This window comes from Peromyscus leucopus, chromosome 2 (genome assembly GCF_004664715.2).
Source record: "Peromyscus leucopus breed LL Stock chromosome 2, UCI_PerLeu_2.1, whole genome shotgun sequence".
Lineage (NCBI taxonomy): Eukaryota > Metazoa > Chordata > Mammalia > Rodentia > Cricetidae > Peromyscus > Peromyscus leucopus.
The window spans coordinates 116,032,872-116,055,706 of NC_051064.1; the positions used below are offsets into that span (position 1 = coordinate 116,032,872).

The following is a 22,835-nucleotide window of genomic DNA, read 5'->3' on the forward strand; positions in this document are numbered from 1 at the left end:
GGTACATTTGTCACAATTAATGAACCAACATTTATAAGCTGCGGTTATCTAAATTCCATACTCCACTTGAATCTTCTTATTTTCTCCTAATGTTTTTTATCTATTCCACAACCTCCCATGGGTACCACAGCTCATCATCATCATCATCATCATCTCTCTTTAAACTCCACTTGGCACTGATATCTTTTTGGACTTCCCTTCAGAGTATGAAATGACTGTGGTAGTTTTCAAACATTAGACTGATGCTTGTTTATATGATGTTTGTATGTTTTTCTTCTCACAATTAGACTGAAATTATGTGTTTGGAGGTGGGGGGAGACCACAGAGCTAAAAGGTTGCTCTTGTCATTAGCACAGCAGGGACACACAGGGGATGGATGTTGTCTCTGGTCACCTGCATGAAGTAGTTCCTCAGGTTTTCCCCCAGTCTGTCCACACTGTATGCACTGGAAAGAGGTTGCTATAAGCAATCCATCCCTGAAGAGAGAGTCACACTACCTCGGCAAGTGTGAACTGAATCCTCACTGTGTGCCAGGCACCGCGATGGGGCGCCGAAGGTTAACACCAGGACCAGAACAAGTCTTCATCTCTGAAGAACTTTCTCTCTAGTAAGGGTTTATTAATGACGATCCAAATAGTGGATCATGAATAATGAAGGCCAGGGTCCTTAGGCTTATTTAAGAAATAAAAAGGACAGATGTGGAACCACATGCGCAGAGGGTAGCGTTGGGATATGGAGCAGAGGAGACATTCATGAGCCCTCACTGGGCCTGCCTAGCACAGGAAAACGCATTGAGTTTTTATTCCCATTCATGAGCCCTCACTGGGCCTGCCTAGCACAGGAAAATTCATTGAGTTTTTATTTGAGCTGTTGGTTTGGAGCATGGAAGGTCTAATTATTGTTATTATTAATTTTTTTAAACACTGAATGTAGTTGGGACGGGGGGTGGGGAGTAGGGTAGGGGGTGGTGGATCAAAGTGGAGGAAGCTAGGTCAGCAGCGGCGCTATAGGAGTTGTCCAGGCGAGGGCTGGTGAGGGAGCAGGTCAGTGGAGTTGGCTTTGTTTTGGAGGTGGAACTGACAGTGAACCTGCTGGGCCACTTACAGGAAGATTAAGAAACCGGGGCAATGCTGACGTGTCTGGACCCACAGTGGTGCCACCAGCTAAAATATGGGGAGATGGGAGAGAAGTAAAATTAGACAATAAAAGTATGTATCTGGTGGTGTGATTCCCTAGAGAAGGTCCACCTGAACCCCGTTTTTATGATGACAGCATCACTAACAGCGCTCTGACTTTCAGCACATGCTGGCGGGGACTAGAATAGTTTTCTGTATTAACTCACGGGCCACCTTTCTTGGTTGTCTGCATTACTGAAATGGGGACTGCAAATGTGAACTGTTCAAGAAGGGTGATCCTGGTAAAGAACGTACTAGTCACCAGGGGTCTAACCCTGAGGTCACCTCTTTCTGGGCTCAGGCTCTAGGTGCTAGGCAGTAAGCACGACAATGTCTGTCCTCTCCCAAAGGCCAGCACACAGGAATTTCTTTTTAGTAAGCATATTGTTTTGTGTTGATGTGTGTTTCCAGTAAATTTCATCATCAAATATTTACTGAGTACCAACTGCAGTATTGTGCTCTCTTAGGCATGGACCTCTTTCTAGTTGGATACCTAAGCCATCAAGGAAATAAAAGGGCAGGAAGCATGTGTAGCATGTCCAGCAAAGCATGCACAACCATAGAAGTCCAGTTAGCCTCTGGAAGGAAGCCTGTGTCTTCAGAGATTGGCTCCTAGATGGGATGACACAGAACTGTCAACCTGAACTGTCAAACTGGCCACCAGGGTATGTGGACAGAGTTTCTGTTAGGGAATTAGAGAGAGGGCAGCTTGGGAATGGTGTGAGGAGGTCTAAAGGGGTGTTTATTTTCATTTGTACTCCTGGCATGAAGTGCCAAAGACCAGGTGGCTTAGTGGCAAACACATATTTATATTTCACAACTGTCTTAGTTAGGGTTACTATTGCTGTGATGGAGCACCATGACCAAAAGCAACTTGGGAGGAAAGGGTTTATTTGTCTTATACTTCCATATTATGGTTCAACATGGAAGGAAGTCAGGACAGCAACTCAAATAAGGCAGGAACATGGAGGCAGGAGCCAATGCAGAGGCCATGGAAAGATGCTGCTTACTGGCTTGCTCCTCATGGCTTGCTCAGCCTGCTTTCTTATAGAGCCCAGGACCACCAACCCAGGGATGGCACCACTCATAATGGGCTGGCACCACTCATAATGGGCTGGGACCTCCCCCATCAATCACTAGTTAAGAAAATGCCTTACAGCCTTGCCTATAGCCCCATCTTACAGAAGCATTTTTGTTTGTTTGTTTTTCAGGACAGGGTTTCTCTGTGTAGTCCTGGTTGTCCTGGAACTCTGTAGACCAGGCTGGCCTTGAACTCACAGAGATCTGCTTGCCTCTGCCTCCTGAGTGTTGGGTTTAAAGGCGTGTGCCACCATGGCCGGGCTTCGAAACATTTTCATAATTGAGGTTCCCTCCTCTCAGATGACTTTAGCTTGTGTCAAGTTAACATAAAACTATGCAGCATGACAGTCCTGGAGGCTGGAAGTTTAGAATCAAGGTGTCAGAGATTGTAGACAGCTGTCTCCTCATGACTTCTTGTGTTAGAGAGCAAAGCTAGTTAGCTCTCTGGGGCCTTTTTTTTTTTTTTTTTTTTTTTTATAAGGGCTCTAATTATCCACAAGGGCTTCACCCTCATGACCTAATCCTCTCTCAGAGGCCCTCCCCTAATACCATCTCCTCCAGGGCTAGGATTTCAACACATGAGTTTGAGTTATACATACTCCATCCATAACAGTGCTGAAAAACTGGTTGTTGAACAGGTGAGTGACTGGAAAATAGATTTTTACCAGTGCCTGGAGGGCCTGCAAAGCAAGATTGGGTGTCAGTGGTTTCCAGGAGCACAGGGGATCCACCACTGCAGAAAACTCATGTGTAGAGGAACTGGTGGAAACCGGACCCTGAAGAAAGATGTTGGAGTCTCTAGCCAGTATTTAATTTATTATAATAATAATGATTCTGCTAATAATAACAATAATTTTTATAACTACTTAATTAGTGTTATTTTTGCCGGAAAGGCCTGGTTAGCTGCGTGCTTGGCCCCGTCTGTGTGTGATTAGAGGTTATTGACTTATCTTGTGATTTTGTTGTTTTCTTCGCTCGTTGCTCTCTCCTGATAGTCCATCTCACTGTTGGCTCTTGGGCCTGTGTGTGCTCCACAAGATACCACAAAAGCACAATCTTTGACAAGGTAAATATGCCAAATCCTTATTATAACATTTAACCACTTAGGGAGGTTTTTGCTGTGGGGTGGGGGTGGGTGGGGTGGTGGGAATGGAAAGAAAAGTCCAGATTGCTTTGATTAGCTGCATTTTTCTCTCTGGGTGAATGGGAAGGCTTTGGTGGGAACCTCAGCATGTGAGGCTGTTTCCAGGAAAGTGAGGAAAGCAGTGGTGGAAGTTCTGGAGACTGCGTCCGGAGCACCTAGAGTGGTGTGTCCCTGGGTCTGGTGCTTTAACAGACATCAGACATAGCTGTTGGTCTCCTCTACCTGCTGCACTGCAGTGCCTGTGAGGCAGCTGCAAATTTAGGCTGGACAGGCCTACATAGTACAAAAAAGACCTCATCCTTGGTTGGATCACCTTGCATTACATGGAGACTCATTGTCTTAAGGACTTGGGTTGGTGACAGATCATTTCCAGGGTGATGCTGGATTTACCTCACAGCCAGCTTCCCATGAGTTTTATCATGTTGCTTGTTTGATTCTCCATCTTGGGCAGGGAAAGACAACACTCAGAAGAGTTTATTTGTATGACCAGGAGAACAGACACATTGCAGCTGCGTTGTTCAGCAGCCTGGCCTAGGATCTAGCATATTTCTACACATAGATTCTTAGTGTGTGAACTGAAGTATTTGGGAAGTACACTGTGTCCAGGCCCCTCAGCTGACAGGATCTGTAGCCACGATATGGACCAGCTTTTCCATCTTCAAGACTGACAGCTTTCATTTTTGCTGAAATAGTATATTAGAATTCAGTGGCTTTCAACCTGTGGGTCATGACTCCTTTGGAGGTCATATAACAAATATTATACATATCAGATATTTACATTACAATTAATAACAGTAGCAAAATTACAGTTATGAAGTAGCAACGAAATAATTTTATGGTTGTGGGTCACCACAACATGAGAAACTGTCCTTAAAAAGGATCTCAGCATTAGGAAGGTTGCAAAAACATTGGAATTAGATATCATTGTTCACAAATATTCACCCCCAGCCAAGGACATAGGATTTGACCATGTGACTTATTTCATCACTTTGGTAGATGAAATGTGTTCTCTTGCTCTTTGACTTTGGGCTTGGCCATGTGACTTGCTTTGGCCACACTTTAGAAAGCAAGCAGAGCCGTAGATGTGATGTGGTGCATACACGGTTGGACTCACTCTTTCATGCTACCACTGGGCTTCTACCTCTTCAGCCTGGGTCCCAGAGTGAGTACAGAAGGTCCGAGCCCAGCCTGTATGGACAAACCCAGTCCAGTGAATACCCAGTTTGTATGAAGTCCAGCTCTAACTGATGCACAGGCAAGAATGAGTAACTATTGCTTTCAGTAAGAGTCTTGGGCTGATTTATCACCAATGCTGATCTGACTACTATGCCTCAACCAAGTGGTAGACTGTAAATAGGCTGTGGATGGAATCAGAGGTGAGGACAGGTGAGTTGTGAGAGCATAGCCTTCAGCTGGTTCTCAGAGTCTTCAGTGCCAGCACCAAGATTGGGTGATTTTTTTCAGTAGGCAGGGAGAGGCATTAAAAGTTGATGAATGGAGGAGGCATGAGATCCCAACTCAGTTATAGAGGGTAAGTTTGAAAGTAAGTGTAGAATGGTTAAGTAGTCCCAAAGGACCTGTTGGAAAGCTGTTAGTGTTTGCTTTCCAATTGACCCTAGCTCCTGCCTTGTACCTTCTAGTAGATACTTCAGAAACATTTGATGGGTGAAGAAATGTGGAAGAGAATTGTCTAGGCATTTGAGAGTCAGGACTTAATGCAGACATCTCTAATAATTTGCCTCTTTGTTCACCTACCACCACCCCCACCACCCCCACCCCACCCCACCATCCGCACACGCCCCCATGTGTCTGCTAAACATTTACAGTTAGAAAGTTCTTGATTCGGGGGTTCTGGGCTAAATAGCCTGTGGGGAGAGCCCCAGCCACATTCCCCATGCTTCTTGTAAAGGGGCTCAGACCACCAAGGAGACAAGGCTGGAGTATGCCAGTGAGGAGTAATGGCAGGAAAAAAATGTTGGGTGCTGGGAAGGAAGCTTCCAGAAAGAACATGGCAGTAGAAATGTCTGTCATTTTTGGTGGCTTCACTGGAACCAGGACAATGTCACCTGCCCATTTGCTGAAGTCAAGGGCTAACTCTGTGGGGGTCACTAGGTCTGTGAGTGATTACATACAGCCTTTCCCTTTAGGCCGCATTCCTACAGCCTCGCTGTCCTGTCTCTTTAGTTTGTGTGCCTTTGTTCTTCCAACTGTTTTGACTAGGCCCTGGGCTGAGTGTGGAGAAATATGGATGTCTGAGGAGCTTACAGCCCTGTGATTCCTAAATCTTGAAAGTATGATGCTCAGCCTATTGTATACCCCTCCTAACCTGTGTCCTCACCTGTGAAATGGCCACCGAAAGGCCTGGATTCAAATCCTGTCTCTGCACTCTACTAGCTGTGTGACTTTGAGTGAGTTGTTCACTCTCTGCCTGAGCTCCTGTGATTGGTGGTCTAATTTCCCTGCACAGTGACAGTCCTATGGCATGAATGTGTGGTAGAGGTGTAATGTAACCTTTGAGAATGCCATCTTGTTAAAAATTACCCAGAGCTGGTTGACATCAGAGTAAAGCCCTGAATCAGTACTCTGCCTGGGAGGACCACAGTCTTTGCCTAGGTGACATACCTGTGAACATTACTAGAACCAACCCCAGGCTGGGAGACATTAAATCCCTGTTCGTGGGTCTCCTTGGGATGTAGTAAGGATCAGCAAACAAAAAAGCCTTCCGGCATTGTCTGCTTAGCTGGGATGTTAAACATTCCTGTGATAATTGTGAAAGGTAGCTGGGTTCCTGGAGCTTGGGAAGGATGGTTGAGAGGCTCCATTGGATTTCCTGGGACAGAGAGCTGTGGTAGCATGTGGGGCAGGTGCTTGCTGGGCTGACAGAGTTCTTCAGGTTACAAGAACAGCTGCCCATTCATTTCTCATCTATTCAACAACTTCTTTCTGTGCACCCCACCCCCTCTGTGTCAGGGAGGGTCTTAGTTGTGATATTGCAATTGCAGTTCTCTAAGTATACCGTGCCCAGGGCCTTCATGAAACAAACACCATTTGATAATATCATCCTCTAGCTGGCCAGACATCTAAGAGTCATGGTCCCTCAGTGGTCACTCACACCCAGTATTCTGGCTTTTTGAGAGCTGGCTTGGGCACTTTGGGACTTGGGCCATAAGAGAAGTAAAATGACAACTATTGCCACAGGAGCACATATAGTTTACCTTCTTAGGCTCTCTAGGAGAGGGAATTGCTGAGCAAATTAGAATGGTAATTACAATGTGCATCTGGGTCATGAACACAGAGCTATCACAAGGCAAGAATGTTGTTATGAATCAAATATTAACATGCTAATTGCATGAGTTCTTATCTCTATGACAGCAGGTATTGGAAGTGTCTCTAGCAGGTGATCTTTCTTCCTAGTTCTTGTTACCATGGGAATCAGTCTGCCAGGGGTAGTGCCCAGCACATGCCCCATTACTGCATTCTGCATTACAATCACCAGTACTATTTGGCCTGGAAAACTGTGCTGTGCACTGGAAGATAACACACAGAGGAACCTCAATTAAGCAGCATCACTGTAGAGTGAGCACTTAATAAAACCCTGACCCTCGGCTGTCATGATGTTAGCCAAGGTATTGGATGGACAGCTTTTGAAAGTATGTTTACCTCGTACAACATCCGACTCTTTTCCTTGGAGACTTAGGGTCTGTAATTGTCCTGGACCTCACACAATGAGATCTAATAGTTGCCTCTTCCCTGGATGGCCCTACGCTGCTGTTGTTCTCTAACTCTAGGGGGTCTTTCCCATCAGAGACTGAATATTTTTATGTCTTACTGAAGCTGTCCTTTGCAACTTACTCATTGCTTTTAGTCGTTGATGAACTTAGAAACCAGAGAACCAGCCTTATTAAGTATGAATCCAAGCCTAAACTGAGTAATTTCAAATGATACCGAGATATTCTTCTGGGAGTCAAGAACATGAATGCAGTGGGTTCTTAATTTTTGTGTTTGTTTGAACATACGTTCTCCATATAGGAAGTTGTTATATATGGGACTTACTGATCACATGAGGTATATATGTGTGCTCATGTTTAGTCCCATACATGCACGATGCATAGGAGGTGGTTAATTCAGAAGGATTCTCTCTATCCACAGGGACTCAGTCCATCCCTGTGACATGAAAGTGTCTAGTGTCTTGGAAGCCAGTCTCACCTCACTAAAGGAAGAATTGGCTGAGTGAGAAGTATGGTCCTGAAATAGCTGCCCTGGGGAACCTGAGTTCCTGTCACAGGAACAGTGCCAGCAAAAGCCAGGCACCAACTCGTTCAAGCACATGACTGAGAGGATCTAAATATTTCTGAGCTGATTGATCTATTTTTTTTTTTTTTTTTTTTTACTTTTAAGACATTTGAAGTATAGTAAAAGTACACTAAATTATCTATCTCTTTGAATGGTCACTTTGACTGCTTTTTAACTGTCCCTTACACACACACACACACACACACACACACACACACACACACACACACACCTTTGAGATTGAGCAAATACGTGTCATCTGAATGTACACCGCCCATGCAGGGTCTGCACACAGTTCAGGTGAGCAGACCTCTTGCCAGTGGGGTGCGCATGACTGAAGTGTGTTGCTTTTCATCAGGGGGTCTGGTGAACACCTCTTTAGTCACTCTCATTGCAAGATGACTGAAGAGTGTCCCTTCTTACCTTAGCTTTACCATACTCAACTATAAAAGGGCCAAATTCCCTCTAGTGTTGCCTGACTGCTGAGTCTCTCTCTCTCTCTCTCTCTCTCTCTCTCTCTCTCTCTCTCTCTCTCTCTCTCTCTCTCCCCCTCTCTCTCCCTCTCTCTCCCCTCTCTCTCCCCCCTCTCTCTCTGTCTCTGTAAAAAGTTTGGGAAGTTAATTTCCATCATTTCAAAATCCATGATGAAGATCATTCTTCAGTGTGTCTGTGGGTGACTTCTGCAGACTCTCTTATTCCTAAAATTGAAGGTCAGCCCAGGTTTGAGTCTGGAAATGCTAAACTCACATAGCAGGAACTTAAAGGTGCCTTCTTGACCTCCATGCTCTTCTTAGGTAGAGATCCCATTTGTAATGTGACCATAAGGCTTTCTTTTCATCTCTGTTAATTTCCAAATTGGCCCGTTTAATCTATACATTCCAGAGCAGCAGTCCAACATTCCAGGGAACCTTTCCATGGACAATCAGAGCAGGCGTTCTTTCCACCAGAGTTTGTTTAAGGAACGGGAATGTTGGGGGTGGGGAATCCCCAAGAGCAAATTGTCTTCATTTCTACAGAGACCTCAGATTTCAGCCTCAGTTCCCAAAGCCCCTGTCCCTCTTCTGCTTTGCCAAGTATCTCAGTCAGTCCAGAGCTTAGGCTTGATTCAAGTTCACTTCCTCACATGTTCCTTGAGTCCTTGTTGCAGACAAGATATGATATTGTTAGCTCATACGTTAGCCAGAGCATCAGTGTGGCACACTCCGGGATGTTCTTTCTGTTTCCTTTCTGTGCTGTTGTGGGGACACAAACATACAAGTGTGTTTGAAGCATCAGCCGGCTGTTGCCAAGGGAGGTGTCAATCTTGCTGCCAGATGGGTACATAATGTACCACACATGTGAGCTGGGCATGGAGAGTTTTAGCTGGAATTAACAATTGCACAAGAACTAGAAACAAATAAATAAATAACCCAAGTGTTTGAAGGACTATCAGTTCCCTTGATCTCTGCTGCTGAATGCTAGTTTCTTTCTTGACAGACCCTTTCTCTTCCTCTGCCCTTCAGAATTCTTTCCCTCATTCGGGATTAACTGAGGCTTCTCTAGCATTCTTCCCATTCTGTTAGAAGGAATAGCCTGCTCTTTTTCTTTGGAGTGCTGAGGTCTGCCCCTAAGAGGCAGCTCCAGATAGTGAGATAATACCCTGGCCTGTGAATTAGGAGGAATGAGTTCTGACCTCCAGCTTTTCTTGTCTTTGGGCACCACCTGTAACCTGAGTAGGGCAGAAAGTTATTAGATGATGTTCGAATCTTGTCCAAGTATTACCTGCCCCTGTCTTCAGCACACATGCCTTGGATACCCAGTGCAGGCATATCAGAAGACAGCCTTTTACGTGACAGTAACTGATCTCAGGAACCTTATTGCCATTTGGGAGATGATGCATCTGATAGGTGCATATGTATCTTTAAGTCAGTTTGTACTCACCACTCTGAGGCAGCCACAGCAGCTCCCTGTGACAGGCATATAGTCAATATCTAACAAGCAAATGAGTCAGCCCTTCCAGCGCTACGGAGACATAGTTCAGCTCAGAGACTGGCTGGGCTTAGCTGGTGCACAGCTGGGCAGCAAGTATAATCCCTTTATGTGGCACACAAGTAGATATCCCTTCTATGAGCATGTGCAGCCCCAGCCTGTGCTCCTAAGGCCTTCATTCAATGCTATAGCTGAAATCCCAAGACTGTTCACTATTAACAACAAAACAACACACTGACCAAACAACAACCAATTCCACCAAAAAAAAAAAAAAAAACCATTGGAAGCAAAACTGCAGAGGTGGCTCACAGTGCTGAATCTGAATAACTTGTCCTCCTGGGTGCCCTTGACAGGGCTCAGGATAGACATAGACATGGAGCGGTATGGAGCCAATACTCTGAAGCCCACACTCTATTCTTGAGCCAGCATCACCACTTTGTACCAGTTTCTCCGTCTGTGAGATAGAGATGTGATAGGACCCACTTCAGGAAGTGCCATGGGGAAAGTGACACACACCTGCCTCTTACCTCCCCAGGAGGCTCTCAGCAGCCACTCCACATTCTCCCATATGCCCACAGTCCCGTCTCCCTACAGCACTTCTCTTTAAAGCACCCTCATTACCTTGAAGCATACAGGTCTAAGCCATAGCTGTGTGGTGCAGAATGCGACTCTAAGTGACTACAAGCTGTTTCCAGAAAGGAAATGGAGCAAGTAGAGTCTAGAGTTTGAGGTGTTTGGCTATGGTCTTTGAGGCTGATGGAGTAGAAGGTGAAGAAGGAAAGGAGCTACTGGGAGAGGCCCAGATACCAGGAATCATCCATGTGTCTCCTAGGTGTCTGTTCCTAGGAGGGACATTGTCATTGTACTGTCTGATTTTGTGTGTCAACTTGACATGAGCTAGAGTCATCAGAGAGGAAGGAGCCTCAGTTGAGGCATTGCCTCCATGAGATCCAGCTCTAAGGCATTTTCTCAATTAGACAGATGCCTCAATGGGGGAGGGCCCAGCCCATGATGGGTGGTGCCATCCCTGGGCTGGTGATCCTGGGTTCTATAAGAAAGCAGGCTGAGCAAGCCAGGAGAAGCAGGTCAGTAATCAGCACCCTTCCATGGCTTCTGTATCAGCTCCTACTTCCAGGATCCTGCCCTGTTTGAGTTTCTGTCCTGACTTCCTTCAATGATGAATAGAGATATGGAAGGATAAGCCAAATAAATCCTTTCCTCCCCAACTTGCTTTTTGGTCATGGTATTTCATTGCAGCAATAGAAATCCTGACTAAAACAGTCATTTACCCCATGATTTCACTCTGTTAGTAGTTCATTGACTCTTTTCTTGTTATATACATCTCTTATCACTGAAAACCTTTGAAACTGTAACCTGAGTTTTGTAGCTGGGCATATAGTAGGCCCTCAAGAAATACTGTTTGATGGAAATGTATCCATCTGAAACATGGGGGCCATTGAAAGAGGGGTAACTAATTACTACTCAGAGAACAGAACTGTGACTGTTTCTAAGAAGCCACTTGAACACCAAGGAGGGAGACTCAGCCTTTGACTGGAAGGAGCCTGGCAATGAGCAAGAAGCCTGGGTGGATCACCCCTTTCAGCCACCTAGCTAAAATTTGCATTTTCTAAGTAGCTGCTGAAGTCATGCATGAAGCTCAACACTTGTTTGACTTAACTATATAGCAATCTTGGGGTGTTGATCCGTGTGCTCATTCATTGTGTCCAGTTAATCTAAGTTTGTTCTCTAATGAGAGAGAAAGAAGTGGTGTGGATTTGGTGGGGTGGGGAGGTGGGGAGGATCTGGGAAGAAAATGTGACCAGAATATATTATATGAAAAAATATTTTCAATATTTTAAAAAAGAGCTCAGAAAACAGAGGAGCAGTTTCTAAATGAGACTCTATAATTGTACATCTAAAAGGAGAAAATTCATTAAATTTCATTGAAAAAAATAAACCGCAGGGAAGGGCTGGGGGATGGAAGCTCAGTAGTAGGGTGTGTGCTTAAAGTAAGAAAGGCCCTAGGTTCCACCCTGAGCAACACACACACACACACACACACACACACACACACACACACACACACATCACTACTGAGAGAGAGAACCTCAGAAAGTGAGAAAGAAACAGATTGTCTGATCACGTGTGTCGTGTAGGTTACTGAGACTGAATGGCTCTCTGAAGTCTAGAGCTGGGTTGGCCATCATACCTTTCCAATCTGGATACCCTGGTTACTTCTGTAGGCATGGAGGCATCTATCTGAAGGTGGATAAGGAATGAGCCTTTAGGATGGTACAGGCTTGGCAAACTGCCCATGTCCATTTGGGGCCTGTGATCCTAAGAGCAAGGAAGTGTGGCTTGAGCACATAGCAGTATTTAGAACCAAACTCTGACTTGGAGACCTGTAAACATTTGACAGGATGGTACGAAAAAGCTATGAAAGTGTCTCCACAGCTCCAGGGAAGGATTTAGGCCTTTGCAGATATGTGTGCGTTCAATTTTCAGCTATCCTGATTTCTCTCAGTAGCTGCATTTCTTGCCCAGAAATGATCCAGGCCTCTCTGTATCTTTTCTGCACTAGGATAAGTCCATGATCCCTGGCCTCTCATGCTGGAAGGTGGAAGGGTGCCTCTCTGCACCATTTATTCAGCCACATGCTGCCAGGAGCTAAGAACTCTAAAGCAAGGCATAGCCACCATAGCCAAGGGTGGCCCTGTCCTTGGAGGGGCTTGAACTGAACTGAGAGATAGACAGACTGTAGCTCTCAGAAGATGCCCAGGCTTTCTTTGTGGGAACAAACTGCAGAGAAAATCCAGAGGGAAACTGGTTCTGGCCTTATGGAGGTCACTGTCCCCCAAGAGTCAGGCCCCTTATGAGAGCAGTTCTATAAGAACAGAGTAGTTGGTCTTACTGATTGGATGTCCAGCAGATGTGAAAAGAGTGGAGAAGGCATGGGTTACAGGTGCCCTAGTGACTCTGATTGCTATACATTGCATCCAACCATTGAGGGGCTCACTGAAGAGTTGGGGAAACAGACAAGAGTGTGTGTGTGTGTGTGTGTGTGTGTGTGTGTGTGTGTGTGTGTGTGTGTGTGTGTGAGATATGATGGAAGGGTGTGCCTGAAGCCCATGGATGTCAGCAAGGGTCTTAGAGAAGGAAGTAGAGAGGAGAAAATGCATCTTAGCTGTGTAAGACAGCCAGTGGAGGGGACCAGAAGCCTGAAGCAATCAGCATGCTTGGGTAGAGCCAGGGTAGGCTTAGCTGCCCTCTGCACCCTAGGGGCCCGTGCCTCAGTGGAGCTCAGCTGTCAGGTCACAGCAGAGGCTGTTGTGGGCTAGGTCGGCAGAGGGAAGAGGGAGCAGGAGAGTTCTTGGAGGGAGTACTGGGCCTGGGGCCTCAGTGAAGGTCAGGGTGGGACAAGTGGGAAGGGAAGCAGAGTGGTAGGCCCACAGGAGCAAGAAGCAGCAGCAGGTGGCAGCACGGCGCGGAGGGGTCCTTCCGTGGCGTGGCACGTTGCACAGTGTCTGGCATCTTCCAGGAGTCTAGCTCACTCCTGTAGTCATCAGAGAGGCTCGGGACGACTCTGAGTCAAAAGAAATGCCTGCCAAAGGCGTTGCTACTCCAGTCAGGTCTTTATGGATGCTGAGAGGTCCAGGCATCAGAAGACTCAGATCTTGGCACAAGGTGGTTTCTTTTACCACTCTGCGCTTCAATTGGACCATCTAGCAAATGAGGTTCAAGGAGACCTGGCATTCTGTCATCATCTTACCTTGTAGCTTGCCACAAGGTCTATCACTCCTGGGATATCTTTAGAGTTGGGAGAAGAAACTGCTGCTTTACCATACTTCTGAGAGGAGTGTGCAGATAGAGATGGGAAGGCCTCCAGAGCAAACCACAGACAAGATGCAAGTTAGGGGATGGCTACTCCCTTGCACCCAGACCCTGCCTTCTTTTCTGAGGTTCTGCCCCTCACCCAGCACTTGTTCCCTTTAGGCTTGAGAACTGCCCAGCTGCTCCACATCCACATATTCCTAGGCCAACACCCCTGTGCCTGGTCCCTACAGATGTGCCATAGGCCTTGGACAGGAATGCAGGCAGGCCCACCTGGCATAGGAGCCTCCCTTACCCAGGGAGGGTGGCGTCCAGTCTGCTCTGGGCCCAGGGTCCTGGCTCCAGTGCTCAGAGCTCACTGAGGTTTATTTATTTATCATTTGTTTGGGGTGAAATGGGAGAGAATTGAATCCAGTGGGCTCTTTTAGCAGCAGTTGGTGGAAGAAAGGCATGTCTGTTTCTTGCAAAAGAATCCCCCGCATTGTGGCCCCAGCCCCCTTGGTTGGGTTTCGGCTGACAATGCGCTCCTTTCTCCCTGTGCCCATGGCTCACCCTGTCTGCCCGCCGCCGCCTGTCTGCCCTTGGTCCAGTGGGCTGTCTGCTGCCCACTTGGCTTGGCTGTGAGAAGGGAAGGAACAGAGAGGCCTGAGGCTTGGCCTATCAATCCAATCTGCCTCCCAAACTGGCAAGGTTTCTGGGGTCATCTATGTCCCTAGGACTCCTCCGTAAGAATTTCAGATACTGTGCATAGAGATGTGAAGTCCCCTCCCTCCTTGAGTGAGGACCAAGGGCCCAGGGCCCAGGTAAGCCAGTGTCCCGGCTGCCTCTGCTTCCTGCTCTCCATCAACACTTTCAGATTGAAAAATGGAGACTCCGGAGGAGTGGGTGATGGACCAAGGTCACGCAGCAAGGTGGTGTTGGCTGAGATGTTTCCACTGCTCTGGGTTGAAAGTAAAGGTAACTGGATTGGCAGAAGCTGATGGTAACCTGGAGTTTCCTACCCTCTTGCCTGCATGAAGACATGGCTTCCTCCCTCTGTAATCTGGCAGAAGAGCTCAGAACCACATCTCCTCTGTGATTTGCTTCCTGTTTGCCTTTCTATTGTTAGCAAATGCTTATTCCTTCATTTCTCCCACTCCGCTCATTTCATCTCTGTTCTTTCTTCAGTTCTTCCTGCTCACTCCTGGTGGAGGCCTGCCTGGGACGCTTCTCTTTGGCAGCGACAGTCTACATAAATAGTACCCACCCCTCCCCCAGTGCTTACACTCCTCACTGCCTCCTCACCTTCTCCTTTCTGTGTTTCACTTGTGACTTCCAAGAATGGCCAGTGAACGTATTCTCTGGGATTGTCATGAGAAAGTACCATTAAAAATGCACCAGTGCTCTGCAGAGTCATGGGAGCTGAAGACCTGTGGACAGAGGAGGGAGACACAGGGTAAGAGGAGGTGGGTGTGGAGGCCCCCGCTCGAGGTGGGTGGCCCAACTGATATCTGGTGATTGAAAGGCAGAGAACTGAGAGTGTAAGCAACTGAAAGGAAGGAAACCGTCTTGAAATTTGAGGGAAGAATCCAGAGATTAAAGAGAGAGAAGGATCGTCTTATTTTGTCACTTGGGAGGGTCTGGGAAATCTAGTGAGAAGCAAGAACATTACATTCCTCTTCCCAGTGCGCCATGTGCAAAGCAAACCATCTGGGTGAGTTCTGAGACTGGATTTCCTCTCCTTTGCTCTCTGGAAATGAAATGAAATGAAGATAGTCTTGTTTTTTAAAACCAAAGGGTTGAGACAGGCAGGGAGGTCTAGACATTTGAGGTTTTTTTAAAAAGAAGGATCTGAAGGCTTGGGGCCAGTGAGATGGCTCAGTGAACAAAGGTGCTTGCCGCCAAACCGGAGGACTTGAGTTCAATCCCCAGGATCCAAATAATGGTAGATGGGAACTGACTCCACAAGTTGTCCTCTAACCTGCAAATACATGGCATGGCATGTACATGCCAACATACATACAAACGCACACACTCACACAAAACAAATAATTAAACACCACCACCACCACAACTGCTGAAGGCTGCATTTTGCTTTTTCGCTGCTGTCTCCTAGCCTTTTGGCCAGAGGCCTCTGGAAGCAAAATGCTAATGGGCTGCCGGAGGTATTTTTTTCCACCAGGCACTCCAGGTACTGTGGGTCATCTGAGGGACCATTCTTGACTGCCTGGGGAGTTTAATGTTTTGCTAGACTCCTTTTACCTTTTCAGTGCCATCTGGCTTACTGTCCCTTAGCTGGTCCGTCTGCTCCCCCTAAAGGCCGTTCCCAGAGTGCTGTCACCCAGGAAATGCCCTTAAGATGCCAAGACTTTTGCTCTACAGGCTGGAGACTTCGTCCAACTATTCCAGGGCCTACTGCCGTTGTTTCACAGACTGTTGACTGCAAGATGTTATAGCTTGTTGACACATGTGGGTTTCAGACGATTCAGCCTCAAGATGCCAAAACCTATGATATCCAAATTCGAGTTTCCTCGCTGTTTTAAGGGCCCATGTCATCAAGGATCTGGAGCCTTTTGGGGTGCTGCTGTGAGCTCAGTCTGTGATAGCTGGCCTGCTCTGTAACTTGCCTTCTGCCTAAGGAGTGTTGGACAAGAAGTCTGCCCTGCACCTGGGCCCCTGCTGCTTAGCTTCCTCACTTGTAAAATCCAGGCAACAACCTCACGGGGTGTTTGTGAGGATGGGAAGACAGTGTGTAGGGAAGGAAAGTGCTCCGCAGATGTCAGTGATTCCATGCCAACACTGTCAGCCCTGCTCAGCCTCAGGACCAACACACTGGAAAATCCAGCTACTACCCTGCTTGCTTTGGCTTCCGTTTGCACCATGGGCTGTTTCCCAGCCTTAACTGTTTACCAAGGTTTTTACTCAGTAGACTGGACTCCTCCAGGTCTCTCCTTGATTGCCCTTTCCCTGGGTACTTTCCAGGAGCACCTCATCATAATTAAGCCCCGTCCTGCTTCCACCTCTGTTTATAACTCTGTTTATAAGATGGGCTTTGTACAGGAGTCATATATATGTATTCACTGTATAAGTCATTATGCTGGTCACTGCCTGTCTGTCACACATTTGGGAGTCTGAGGTCTCACAGCACAGAGTGACTTTGGGTGGGTCCCCTGTCCTTTCTTAGCCTTAATTCTCTCACGATTAATGTGGAGAAAACAATACACACACCTCCTATAGCTGCAGCAGTGAACAATGACAAGGAGTAAAGCATCTAAAGTAGCGGCACTTGGTGGGTGCTCTTCAGTCTCAGTAAAAATGACAGATCGAGATGAAGAGTGGAAGCTTCAAAGCCAAGTTCGAACCTCCTGATAGGAGGTAGACCACCTTCGATGGACTGTGGATCGCTTCCGAGCAGTTTGGTATTTGTATTATAAATGCATAGAAAGACCAGGCTCTCGGTCAGTGGTACCCGTTATTATTGTTTCTCTTTGTACCTTGTGGGGAACAAAAATGCAGTCTTAGCTTTGTGCACTCCCTTGAGTGGTTGTGTGCAGCACGATTTGGTTTCTGATATAATAATGTTAAGCAAATGAAAAGGACAACAACGATCAGTGAAAGGAATAGGAAGCTTTGAGAGTGTGGAAGAGGGAACGCCTTCCAACTTCACGAGGCCACCGTTATCCTGTACCCCAACCCTGACAAAGACATTACAAAAAATGTGCAAGCGCATACCTCCTGTGTCGTGACCATGAATGCAGAAGTTCTCAACAAAAATTAGCCAATCAAATCCATCAAAAACTAAAGGGATGATGTTATGGCTGAGTAGACATTTTGAAACAAAAGGCTAGTTTAATGTTGGAAAATCAATCAATGCACTTCATTATATCAGCAGATTGAAGGACATGAGCCTATGAGTCTGTGATCATCCAGATAGATACAGAAAAGTTCTTGAAAAAAATTAATGTTCAGGATAAAAAAAAAAAAAAAACTCTCGGTGATCTAGAACTCAAGATCCAATAATGGATTTTTACCCCAAACCCACAACTAACAGGCATCATGTACCAAAGTGAAAATTGAATTCCTCTAAGATTAAAGGAACAAGGCAATTGTATAAATAATGAAGAGCTGATGTCTATAATATGTAAAGAAGGCTCCAAAGTAAATAATACAGAAAAGAAAGTCAAGGGTAGTAGCACCTCCTTATCATCTCAACACTTTGGAGACTGAGGCAGGAGAGTCAGGTTCAAGGCAAACCTGGACTACATGGCAAGATCCCTTTCCTGAAAGGGAAGAAGAAGAGAATGGAGTGGGGGAGAACAAAAAGTGAATGAGAGATGGAAATACTCAAAAGAAGATGTAAGATGGCAAATAAGCCCACGAAAAATGGCTGCAATCTTTAGTTATTAGAAAAGTACAAATTAAACTGATCATGGACACCACTATGTAATACTGACATAGCTACCTCAAGGATGGGTGAGAGCAAAAGAAGCTACAAATTTACATGCTGCTTCTGGGGACGCGGTGTCACAAGCATTCTGGAAGACACTTATCTTGAGCCTAGTAAAATTAAACACTCACTGACTGCATCCAGAAGTTCCACCCCTAGCTACTTACACAGGTGATACAAAAACTTAAGTTCAAATTTATTATAGTGTATATGAAAGTCTCACCATGAAACCCATTATCCTATACAATTAACATATGATAATACAAAAGCCCCTATGTGCACAGGGTAGACTGTTGTACACTAATAAAAGCAATCTTAATATCCCCAGACCAGAGAATTAATAAACTGTGGTCCACCCAAATAAAGGAGTGCTGCTTAGCAATGAGAAAAAAGGGAATGACTGACAAGTGTGCCGTGTCTGATATGTGTGATGCTGTGTGAAAGAGGTCAGATTCAAATGGCAACATGCCGTATGAGTCACTTATGTGACACTGTGGGAAAGGCAAAACTGTATATAGAGAGAAAACATAAGTGGTTGCCAGGGGTGGGGATGAGGGTAGGGTTTCCTATAAAGACACAGGGGAATTCTTTGGGGTGTGGGAATTCCTTTATATGTCAGTTTGGGTGGCAATTGAACTATGATTTTAAATCAAAACTCAAAACTATCTGGTTAATTATGTCTTAAAAATGAGACTAGTGAAATGGGTGGGTTAGTAAAGGTTTAGGTGAAAGGCATTTGGATGTCTGTTGGCCCCAGGGAGATCCTTCCTCAAACTCTTCCTCTGAGATCAGCTTCAGAGCATCCAACCTGGGAGGTGCTGTGCATTCTCACCATGTGGACCTTGCTGATGGCCTACTCCTTCTCCGCCTGCCTCTCTGTCCCTTCACCCACTTATTGTACTACCACGAGGATCTAAAACAGAAATAAATTCAAGCCCCTCCTTCCAGAGTCCCTATTGCCTGTACCGTGAAGCCTGATTCCATACTGTAATCCGTAGGTTTTCTGAGATTTCTTCCCACCCCTACCTTATCTTGATTTCCTGAGGGCCAGCGGCGCAAACTACTTTTGTCAGGCAGACTGGTCCCCATGTTGGTGACTTTATAGAACTGCTGCCTGTTTCAAGAGCCCCGGTCCCTTTCTCAAAGTTTGTTGGAATCTTCAAGGATCCCCTGAGGTGATTTTTCCAGGGAGGTCCTCCCAGGACGGAGATTTCTCTAGCCTACCCACTGGTCACATCTCTGTGTATAGCATCCATAGCCTTGTGTTGCTTACAACCTTCTTCAGAGAGAGCATGCAGCCAGGAGTGTGAAGACTTGCCCACCTCCCCACACTACAGCTTAGGTCAGCTTGAAGGTGTGGCCACCCCTGCCCAGCTCCTCCAGGGACAGACAGTCTTTGCCCTGGACCTTCTCATGGGGCCAGGTGGGGCATTTTGAAACCTTCAGCCTGCAGCTTTTCTAGCTTGGTTCCTTCTGTCTTCTTCCACCCTCTTTCCTCCCTGGGACAGGCTACATCATAGTCTGCAGACGTTCACTGCCTTGTTCATGTGCATCTTGACTTTACCTTGCACAGGCATTGCCTGAAGTTAGCCTTGCATACCTCTAACTGCCTTGACTTTTGCTTCCTAAAAGACTTTCCAGTCCTTTCCTCATCTGTTGGTCTTTTCTTCTTCCAGTATCTTTCAATTCTTTTTTTTTTTTTAATTCTTGCATTTGTTCATTTAGTCAGCAAATATTTCTCAAGGCTGACTATCCAGAATCTGTTATCTGCTGCTTAGTGCCAAGGTTGGTCTCTTCCCATGAAACTCAACTGGATCTAACTTTCCCTTCACACACACACACACACACACACACACACACACACACACACACACACAATCACTAGGAATTCTGTATCCTGTGGATCCCCATTCCTTAGTTCATGTGTTCCTATGTCATGTAATGCCGTTCCTATTCCCTAGTTAGCTGCTTCTTATAAAGCTTTCTACATCTCCTGCTGTTATGGCACTTGGCCTTCGAGCTTGCTCACAGCAGTATATGGCATGCATTAGGTTGCAGAAATTAGTTGAGTGTCTTGACAGCGTATTGTCAGGACTGATTAGGAGAGATAATGTGCATAAAGCACCAAGCAAAGTTGCGTGATGAAGGCTCAGGATTGCCTTCTGGTAAGTTCCATTCAATGGCATAGCTCATCATTTGAAGGTGATGCTGTCTTCAATACATCCCATATGTAGTTGGAAGAGATGGAGGCACAGATGTACATGCCTCATGGGGCCATATACTAGGTTGGTGCCAGGAGAATGAAACTCTAGTCCGGGGGTCTCTGCTAATAGCAGAGTTCCTCTCTGGGACTCAGTCTCCTCATCTCTATTCACAATTAGACTCTCATTTCCTGTGCTCTGCAGTATGGACAGATCCTTCTCCATAAAGCCTGAGAAGCTTGTGATACAAAAAGTAGACTCTCAATATACACTCTTTAGCATGATACTAGTTATAACCCACAGTTTTCCTTGTGGGGCACATAGACATCTTTCATTCACAGTTGACATTCCTTGTCAAAATGGAGGGTGGAAAGGTAATGTTTATTGAAGGATAGCTATGTGCCATGACTTCATGTAAGAGTTCATGTGTAGGTGACATTGAAGGTCACCATGCCACAAGTTAGACTAAGCAGAGGAGAAGTTGTTACAAATGGAAGAACTCAAGAATCCATGGTGTCTCTTGCTGTTCTGCATCCCTACATCAAGTGCCCGTCAAAGTGAACAGCCTGAAGGACATCACAGCAAAGGGAAGCTTTTCCCCACTGAAGCCAGCTTCACCAGTTCCCTTGCCAAAAACAGTCGACTAGATACCAAGGGAGTGCTCTCTGTCTTTTCCATCATTGTGAATGGCCACCACAGAGAGAAGTACCTCACCCAGTGACACCTGCATCTCCCTTCGATGAAACTGCTCTCTTTGAGTTAAGGGGAGTCCCGAAGAACTTCTAAGTCAAAGCCAGCTATGAAATTGGAGATCAATTATGGGTGGGATGATTGTACATGTTGGGGAGAAATGTGTCTGCAAAAACCAAGATTCCGAGGCCCAGCCACACCCCAAGAGCTTCTCAAAGCCTCAGTTTTCTGTCATCAGTGGAAGCTCTCAAACTTGGGACAACAGTAAAATACTTCCTGAACAGACAACATTAATTTATTGCCCTTTAAAAGACAATGCAAGGTTTTCTTGTTCCTTCCAATGTTCCCCTAGTTTCAAGGTTAAAAAGCTCTCTTTTGGTGAGGAAAAAAAAAGAGTTCATGTCTAGATCTTCATTAAATCTTAAAATCCCATCTTCTATTCTGTATGCGAGCACAATATACACACATAGACATATGCACACACATGAACGTGTCACGGGGCACACACAGAAACATGTTCTGTTCTTATTTCTCTATTGGTAGACCAAGGTCAGAGGAAGGCAGAACATTACCTAAATATTCAAAACAAGCAAATAATTGTATTCCAAGCTCCTGGCCAAAATGATAGCAGGCCAGGTGACTATGGCTTTAGGTTCTCAAAATAGAAAACTAAAATCCAGTGAAAACTGAAGTTTCCATGACACCTGTGAATACAAAGGTCTGGAAAGCATGGGAGCAGGAGCCCCCTAGTAGCCTCTTGTTCCCACCCAGCTCTGTCTACTCATCCTGTGGTTTTGACCTCTGCCCCATCTATATACCTGTGAGAGGAGTGTAGTGATGCATCTGCCCCCCTGGGTCATTAGAAGCTTCAAATATGTTAGTAACCAAGGAAGCATCAATTAGTGCCTGCCTGTCACCTAATAAGTATGCAGCAACTGTTGGTAATTAATATTATTACTATGCTTGTCATTGTTTAAATCTTAGCCTAGGACGAGCAGGAGAGGAGTCTTCTGTTGTGCAAGGAATGTCCCTCTGGAGAGTGCCATTGAGATGTGGCTCCAGCCCCTTTGACTCATGCAGAGGAACACCTGACCTCTGTGTGGCCTGGCGGATCAGAGCTTGCTGGGGCAGCACTTACCAGGTGTGCCAGCAGAACAGGGAACATGTATCAACACCACAGCTGTGGAGAAGCCACCTGCCTGCTCAGCCCCTTCATCTCACACCTCCCAGGACTGGACTGGCTTTGCTCTGAAGTGCCTCATTGCTCTGGACCCATGAGCCAGGCATCTCTGATGGGGCCTCCAAAGAGCACTTATTTTGATCTGTAGGAAGGAATGTGATAGCCTGGATGGAGCTTTTGGCATCCTGTTGAACTAGGGAACCTGAGACAAAAGTGGGGAGAAGTCATTTCACATTGGTCCTCCAGTACCAAGTGGAATAAACTAGACGGCATCACCCTCCTCTCTGATGCTTGCTTATAAGACCTGCATTGTTACTAGGGGGAAAAGCTATTACTAATTTGAGAACGGTATTCTTTTCACTAAGATTGATCGAGCAGGTGATATTCCAGCCATTGCCCCAAAAACATCCCAACCATTCACTCATTGAACCATCACACTAACATCTGTGGTTATTCCTACCTTGCAAATGAGGACTTTGAGGCAGAGACAGGGTCATCCAGATGCTGTGTGAAGAGAAGGCATTCAGGTCTATGCAGCAAGGTGACCATTCTCTCCAGAGATGCAGGCCAAACAGCAGAGTTCACGTGTGCTCTCTCAGGCCTTCTTCTTAAGCTTCACAGTGCCCTGAGAGGTGACAAGGATTGGTATCCAGGTTTGTAAGTGGGAGAACTGGAGCCATGGAGGGACTTGGCTCAGCTCATACAAGTTGGCTAGGCTCACACAATGGCCAGTCAAATGTCTGACTCATAATGGACTTGCTTTTTTCTTCACTAGCCTACATTTGTATGTACAGACGTGTACCTGTATGTACATGTGTCTCCAAGTGTGTCCATATGTTTTCACATT

The 22,835-nt window shown here is 46.0% G+C and overlaps 1 protein-coding gene across 1 annotated transcript in view; it reads left to right on the forward strand.

Moving 5' to 3' along the window:
• The window catches only part of Trabd2b (TraB domain containing 2B), a 202,149-nt gene that overhangs the window by 19,538 nt on the left and 159,776 nt on the right, over positions 1–22,835 (forward strand). The window lies entirely within an intron of this gene.